At 38.0% G+C, this 8386-nt stretch overlaps 1 protein-coding gene across 2 annotated transcripts in view; it reads left to right on the top strand.

The window, feature by feature from the left end:
* The first annotated feature begins 4858 nt into the window (after positions 1 to 4858).
* Positions 4859 to 8386, top strand: part of LOC124801998 (beta-arrestin-1) — a 522503-nt gene continuing 518975 nt past the window's right edge. For both annotated transcript variants that reach the window (XM_047263118.1, XM_047263136.1), the window contains exon 1: positions 4859 to 5029. The gene's annotated coding sequence lies outside the window, so the exon portion shown is untranslated. The remainder of the gene's footprint in view (positions 5030 to 8386) is intronic.

Here is an 8386-nt window from a genome sequence, read left to right as displayed (position 1 = left end):
TGAAGAAGAGCAGATAGAAGAGGTTGACAGTCTTAAATTCCTGGGATTACAACTTGATAATAAATTCAGTTGGGAGGAGCACACCACAGAACTGCAGAAACGCATTAACAAATCTGTATTTGCAATTCGAGTGTTAGCAGACATAGGCGACATAAAAATGAAAAACTTTGCATACTTTGCCTACTTTCATTCCATAATGTCATACAAAGTCAAACAAAAGCGCAAAAGCCTGTAATACGTATTATTTGTGGAGTAAATTCACGGATGTCCTGTAGAAACCTCTTCAAAGAACTGGGTATACTAACTACTGCCTCTCAGTATATTTACTCCTTAATGAAATTTGTCCTAAATAATATATCTGTTTTTCCAACAAACAGCTCCGTTCATACATACAATACCAGGAACAAAAATGATCTGCACAAGGACTTAAAAGCACTTACTTTAGTTCAAAAGGGGTCCAATACTCAGGAACACTCATCTTCAATAATTTGCCAGCAAACATAAAAAATTTAGTTACAAATAAAGATCAGTTTAAAAGGAACCTGAAAGACTTACTAGTGACCAATATTCTCATACTATTGTTATTTCAGCTTTTAAAAAAAGAAAACATGTTCCACATCCACGAGGATCTCCTCAGCATGGATCTATGGAACAGAAAACTAATATAATCTAATTTAATCTTCTTGCACAGGTGATGGCAGCTGGGTGGCTAGCCTCACATGAACCTGGGACCCAAGGTTAGGTCAGTCAGCAATGGATGGAAGTTAGCCAGCGCGTAGCCTGTTAATTGGAATGCACCAAGTCAGCAACATTTGGTTTTAGTGCAAACAGCTGCCCACAGCTAGAGGAGACAGCAGCTGGTTTTGGCAGCCTGCTCATACATTTCTTGAAGGAGACTGGCATAAATCTTCCCTCATATCTGGCTGCTGGTGGCAACGTATTCTCCCTGTATAAAATGGATAATATTTATCTGAAATGGGTCTGCTATTGTTTCTTAAACAGTAGCACTTCTCTCCCGTAAGTCACAACAGAACCCAGGTGCCTGTTGGGCAACCATGACTTCACTGCCCTAGCCTTTATGTTGTGTCGGCAGTTTTACAGCCCTGGCTGTGGTGTGTCAGTGTAGCAATCTTGACTTTTGGAAGCAGTTTCTGTGATTTCAGTATAATCCACTTACAATTTATTACACAAAAAACCTTAACCAGCTCCTGTACTGTGGTTTCTTGTGTCAGCCTGCTGTGATATTTCCTGCTAAGTTGGTCATAGGATTTTTCTGTGGAGCATTAGTGCAACATCAGAAAGCCATGAATCAAACCAATCAGGTAGATGCAATACTTTTTGAATTCCAAAAAGTGTTTGACTTGATACCAAACCAACAATTATTAACAAAATAACAATGATGTGTAGTATGAAACAAAATTTGATTGGATTCAGGATTTACTGGGAGAGAGAATGGAGCAGATCATCTTGAATGGTAAGTCATGAACAATTAAGATTTTCCTAAATCATTTTAGGCGTGGCGTAGGAAAGTGTGTTGGAACTCTTCTTGTTCATATTATATAGAGTGGAAACAGAGCTACACACACAAAACTTTTAGAGTGTTTGGAGGAGATAGAAAGCAACACTTTTTTTAATACATTAATGTCATGGATGCAGTGTTTCCCCATAGGGATCAATGGATGTTTAGATGCTAGTGATATCCAGAGATGGTGTTCAAACTGCTGTGCGACAAATATTGTTTTAGAGAGGTGGTTAACCTCCTATGGATTTCTTTTTATGGGAGACGCTGGAGCTTTTGATAATGTACAAAATATCGATGGACACACCAGAAGAGATGACTGCCCGTTCAGCTGAAGCTGCTGCCATTATTTGTGAAACAACTTTTTGTTTTGAGTGTGTTAGACAATAATTAGCATGCAGATGCCAATTGTGCATTAATGTATGCAGAAGACATTTTTAGCAATCTCTCTAAAACAATGTTCTTCAGACGGCAGCTTGAACACCATCTCTGAAGATCAGTAGCATCAAAAACCTCGTGGACCCCTAGCAGTGAAACTGTGCACTATGACACTTTTTTTTTACATAAAGTATTTCTTTTTGTCTCTTCTAAACACTCTAAAATCTTATATACATAGTTTCTTACACCCTTTATATTAATGATGTGGCAGAATATTGATAGTAACATCAGACTTTTTTAAGATGATGCAGTTTTCTATAGTGATGCACCAATATCGAGTCACATCTTGATAAGATTTCAAAGCGTTGCAAATACTGGAAACTTGTTCTAAATGTTCAGAAATGTAGTTTCTAGGACCACAATGCAAGGGCACCCATTCTCAGGGGCAAGAGGGCAACTGCAGCCTCTTCTCCCCCACCCCTACCCCCTCAAGGAAAGCAAAAAATATAGTGAAATCAGGTGTTTTTCTTTCAAGAAAATTATTTAAAAGTATTACGCAGGTTTTTAACAGGGTCAGAAATGAAACTTTTTTATGGCTACTAACAAGTTGCCAGTTATCTTACAAAATATTAAAAATATTCCATATCCCCAACAAACTATTGTATGGGTTCCCTTGCTAAAATACAAATGAATTACAACTGAAATCAGCAGTTTGTGGGCTATGAAATTAAAGAACCACACTGGTGCAGTCAGTGGTAAAGTACGTAGCAGACTTTCATAATTTGTCAGCTTCTTTATCACAATCTCATATTGTGCTGCATGTAATTAACTGAGATCTATTAATGAAACAAATAGAATGAGCCTTCTTTTCATTCCACACATTTTTATCAAGATTGCACTTACCTCTAATGCTGATCTCTGTGAGCAAAACCATACTGATTTTCTTTCAGTGTTTTGTTTCCATCAAAATAAACACATATTTGTTTATGTGTGTCATCATTTTAATACTTTAATACAATTCATAGAGGTGTAAGTTTATTGTCACATGTTTATTTTTGTATGTATTCAAGTGTTTGCGTAGCGATAAGTGTCGAGAGAAGCAGTGAACAGTGTATCAAGATACCTTGTTCCAAGTATGTGTAAACATAGGAGCATTGCACACTACTTATAAAGCAAATGCGATGGCGCCTTAGTGAATCTGTGAAGACACTGACTTCAGATGTGAGGGGACTGACGTTCCTGCTTTTCTCCATGTAATTATGCTCTGATGGTTCTTTCAACTATGTCATGGTTTGCTACCTGTCATATTCTAATTAAACACATTATATTGATTATGCTTTTTCCTTGTATTAAGCTGACAAATCTAAAATCACTGAAAAAAAAGCAACAACAAGACCTACACGATAATGTACAAGTGTATAATGTAAAATTACGATAATGATAAACAAAAACTGTGCTTTAGGCGTAAGTTTGTAGGCCACTTAGCACTTGAAAATGTTCACATTTCACAGGTTTCAATAATGAAAACAAACTGTTGAGGGCACAGAGGTGTTGAAACGTGTTAGGATAAAAAAAAAGTTTTGTTTGATATGTAGATTCCACATCCAATAACTTTTACTACAAAGATGGAAAATACAAGAGCACCAAGTCTAAATTATGAATATCACCTCAACCATTACTCAATTTTAAGTGAAGCAGCAAATATCATGAAATGAGTTCTAAATAAACTAAATTTATACATTTTACAAGTCTGAGGATATAATTGGAATATAAACCCTCACCCCCCTGTCCCCATGCCCTCCAAGAAAAAAAAAGTAATGAGGGAATGAGGCATTTTCTCAGTCCCAGAATTGCTTGATGGGTTTGACTACCAGCATGTTAAAATATTTTTCTGGTGTAGCCACTGCCATTTTGACACACCACCATGTATACTGATGAACTGGTCTTTTCTTTGTTGACAGAACAATACAAAATTTATTTCATATTGTTACTTTTCTTTCATGTAAAATAATAAAGTTGTACGATCAACTTTTATTATTTCTTCTCTTTAATTACTAAATATATGTATATTGTATTTTTATGCTTAATGCTAGAAAATAAATATATAAATACCGGTAACCCTCCCCTAAGGGCTACTTTGCACCAGTTCATAAAACATAATTAAATTTCACAGATGTATCTGTTTATAGCACTAGGGTATCTATACATGTAGCATCGTTTCAAAAATCTTTCTGCAAAACTATTATGTATTATATGATTTGGTTTGAAAAATCTGTCCATATGTGGAGCAAAGTACGATATCGATAAATGTATTGACTGAAGAAAGTCATCTTTCGCCATTTTTTCTAGTACTTCGCGCCAAATATGAAATCATTAAATAATAACGTGGATTTAACGTACCGGTACTTCATGAAACAATAACTGAGAAAAGCATGGGAAATGGCGAAGGTGTTCTCTTCTTGTAGTTATGTACTTCACTTTAACGTTTTTCTTTGGTATTCTATTAGTGTTTCTCCAAAATTAAGATTAGAACAGCATTATTTAATTTCCAAAGCGTTCATTTGGATACGAGCTATACAACCGAATCATAGTAAATATCATGGAAATTATTGACGCCAGAAATAATACCTTACCAGTATCGCCTATTTAAGAATATTTATTTCTACGTTCTGAAAGGTATACATGTAGTATGATTTTCTTGCAAAGTTTACAAATATAACTAAATCGGAGAAAAACTGTTTTGCGCGGCTTATTTTTTCCTGCAGTGACCTTATTTTTAAATTCTTCTCGTTTTTTCATTGTTACTACGATTGTACTGTCAGTTATCGACTGACGCGAGATTCTCAGGATTACTTTTCGATTGCTGAACAAATTCAGGATACATCGAGAAGGCTGTGAACGCAGGAACAGGAAATGATGTCAAAGAACTAATTTGTGCTTACATTTGGAGATCAGCCAAGAAGCAGAGAGGTGTGTATGTCAGATAGTGTTCAACGCTGTGTGGGTGTTATGGTGTGTGACGTCTGTGTCGTATTGCGTACACAGTGATTACGTATCGTGGAGCGTAGTATGAAACTGTCGAATTACGTTGTGCGCTTTTAACTTTGTGAACTCCGTGCATTAAATTTAAAGGTGAGTAATACCTCTCATAAAATAGATAAAATGGGAGATGTTCAAAATATTTAAATATCATATTTATTTGTTTATTATCGATGGTAGTTTGTTTATTGTAACATTAATGGTGTTTGGCGTCGCACAACAGTATTAATCGCTGCACTTTTCCGAAGGTGGTCGTTTTGTTTACATATTTTGTATGCTCAATTTGTGTATTGTTTACGTAAGGAAAACTTCATGTACATACGGTAGTTGTCGTTTAGTGACAGCTTTTTACCCACCGGTATTGACAGTGATTTATTCCCATGTACAGACGTGTACTGCTAAACATCATAAATATATGCGAACAGATAAAACGTAACCTTGCTCTGTGATTTAATTTCGAAATAAACCTCTTATAATATTGTATGGCAACGTTTTCGATTTGAGCTATTCCTATTACTTGATTATTCAATTTGGAGTCACTGTGTTTTCCGTGAACATTTTGCTTCAGACACTGAACTTCAGTGAAGTTTATTAATCTGAGATCTCTATAATATTCAACAAGCATGTTGATTTCTGTGTTGGTTTACTTCTACTTAAAGTGTATCTGAGCCAACTTAAATGTTTAGTGGCATCTTTATATTTACTTTGATACTAACTGCTTATAAAATTGAAAATTCCCAGTATGCTTAGCTTTTTCCACAATTCGCAAGCTCTCAGTAAGGCTTGGTACAATCTTTCTTAGCCCTAATAATGTCGGTACTTTATGGGTAGGAGAGCTGAAAATTCTGGGGAGAAGTAAGAAGGGGGCTTGTTTAGATACTGAAGCTGAATTTATGACACTGCTGTGTAAGTACTTTGTCAGGCAATAGGCAAAGCCGGCGCGGGGGGGGGGGGGGGGGGGGGGTCGTCGTCGTCGTCGTCGTCGTCGTAGGTAATCTTTTTGATAGGGTATTTGGTGGTCCATAGGTGTTCAGAATGTATCTGTCAGGTTTACATTGAACTAAAGACGACACGACGTGATTTTTCATTCTTACTGTTTCATTGTAACCTGCGAAATGCTTGTTTCTAAATACCGGTAGTATATGTGTTGTTTTTACATAGAAGTTATTACGAAACCTAGTGTCAAAAGTAGGCAATGGACATACATTTCCACATCTAAGCATCAGTGCTTTTCCCAGAGGGGTTCTAAAATTTTGTGACACAGATATAATCCGAATTTTGAAATATCGATATTACGAATATTACCCAACCCAAACAGCATACGTTTTACATCACGTATCCTGTAATCAGATTTTTGTACTAACTGCTTGATGAAATATGAAGAAATCTGCATCCGACACAACATGAATTTTACAACTCTGACGCATTTTGCGTCTGTCCGAGAAGACAGCACTGATTGCCTTATCATAGCTGTCATGTCACACCGAACCACGTGCCGGGATACATGCTCCCTTGATGCAGTAAAGATCTAGAGATCTAGTGCTGGTGTGGTTAGTACCTTGCCCAGTAACATTATGTAACAGTGATAGACTGGCCTTAAAGTGAATCGAAGGAGTATGTCGGTGGAACTTCTATTTCATTTGCACTTAAAACGCCTGTTAATTGCACCCTGTATTGGCAGGTTAATGCGTTAATTTTAGGTGAATAAGCAGTACTCAAGAGCAGACGAATATTCTGTGCCACTGCCATTACCAGGTAATCAGTGGTTCAACAAGAATAACGATCACAGTGCTGATGGCTCTCTTTGCGTTGTGTGTATGGCTGTCTTTCCGGCGAGGTGCATTCTCATTCGGGAGGGGCGGAGTTCAAATCCTGCCTGGCCATTCATATTTAACTTTTTCATGGTTTTCAAATTTATGTAAAATCAAAGGCCGTAATGCGTCCATTGAAATGGTGATGAAACGACCTAATCCCCAAAGTGACAATCATAAAAGTGTCGTATCAAGCAATAAATAAAATTATTCGGTTTATCATGCCCCGGCCCGCAATTATAATCCCCAAGAAACCAGTCACTACGCCCAGTGTTTAGGGTGTTCCATCGACTAGTCTGTTATGGTTTCATTGAATGTGAACTTCCGATTGTTCTACGGCAGGAGGGTGCTGGTTATCAGCCTCGCTCTCATTGCCGTACTTATTACTTCCGTGGTGTGTGTGTGTGTGTGTGTGTGTGTGTGTTTGTGTGTGTGTGTTTGTGTGTTTGTGTTTTGTTTGTTTGTTTGCAACCATCACTGTATGTAGTGTTTGAAGACTCAGTCTTTCGTGCAAAGAAACACGCTTCCCTTTTGTTTCTGCTATTGTTCTTTAGTCTCGGATGCGTATACGTGAAACACGTGTGCGCTTTCTACATTGTCACATATGTCACTGGCCTTCGGTCTTTATTTCTTAGATGGTCCTGTCCATCTCAACACTGTGCACACCTTTTCCAGAGTTTGAAATTTGAACTAACCACCTCCCCCAAGAGTCAAGAAGGTATGGTTTAAGATAAAGTTCAGTTTACTGCATACTGATCCCATTGACACTGCTTATCACAGCATTTAATTTTGATGATTTAGAAACTTACTGAAAGCTAACTCTTCGAACCTGTGGCTTTTGCTAGTTACCGTTTATGAAATACATAACTCAGGCTGATTTTTATTGAAGCGAAGTCAGCCTTTGTTGACATTAGGTTTGAATAGTCATTTTCAGACCTGTTCACTGAAAAAGCAAACCAAATTCTCTATATTATTCGACATACCAGTTCGGCACCTCCATATTGTAAACTGTACAAACCGAATCTTTAATTGGCATTTGTTCTCAGCCAGAAGCTGCTGAATGTAGAGTGCCTGCAGCACAAGGCTAGATCATACTGTTTTCCACAATTGCATAAAGACAGCTTCCGGATAATTAACACCTTTGTCGAATATGAAAATCTACAGCGCATAGAGGGTCATTTGCGATACCAGAGGACACCCTTTCCTCAGGAGAGGGTAACATTGGAAAACATAACGAGTAGTCTTGCCTCGTATGAAGTAGCTACGTTCGGGAAACGCTGTATGCGGGAAGCTAATACAGGTGCTGTTCAAGCAATTAATTATAGGATGGAAAAACGCTCGGCATCTCTCTGCAGGTCGCTCGCGTATGACAGAAGGCGTGGGAGTGCATTTTGCACTGTCCAGTCACATTGTGACCACCTGTCAGAAGCCAGATTAACCACCTTTTACAGCACAGACAGCTTCGAGACGTGCTGGAAGAGTGTGTGTGAGATTCTGGAAGGTACCGACAAGAATGTGCAGCCTTGCCGATTGCAGTGACGTGGCTACCTGTGGTAGGTTTCTCGGTTGAGGACCCATGGCGCAGACAGCCCGATCGAGTGGCCCCGCAGATTGTTGATGGGATTTAAATCCGGAGAGT

This window comes from Schistocerca piceifrons, chromosome 1, assembly GCF_021461385.2.
Source record: "Schistocerca piceifrons isolate TAMUIC-IGC-003096 chromosome 1, iqSchPice1.1, whole genome shotgun sequence".
NCBI lineage: Eukaryota > Metazoa > Arthropoda > Insecta > Orthoptera > Acrididae > Schistocerca > Schistocerca piceifrons.
The sequence above is the reverse complement of the archived record's forward strand: the minus strand, read 5'-3'. Positions and strand labels throughout refer to the sequence as shown.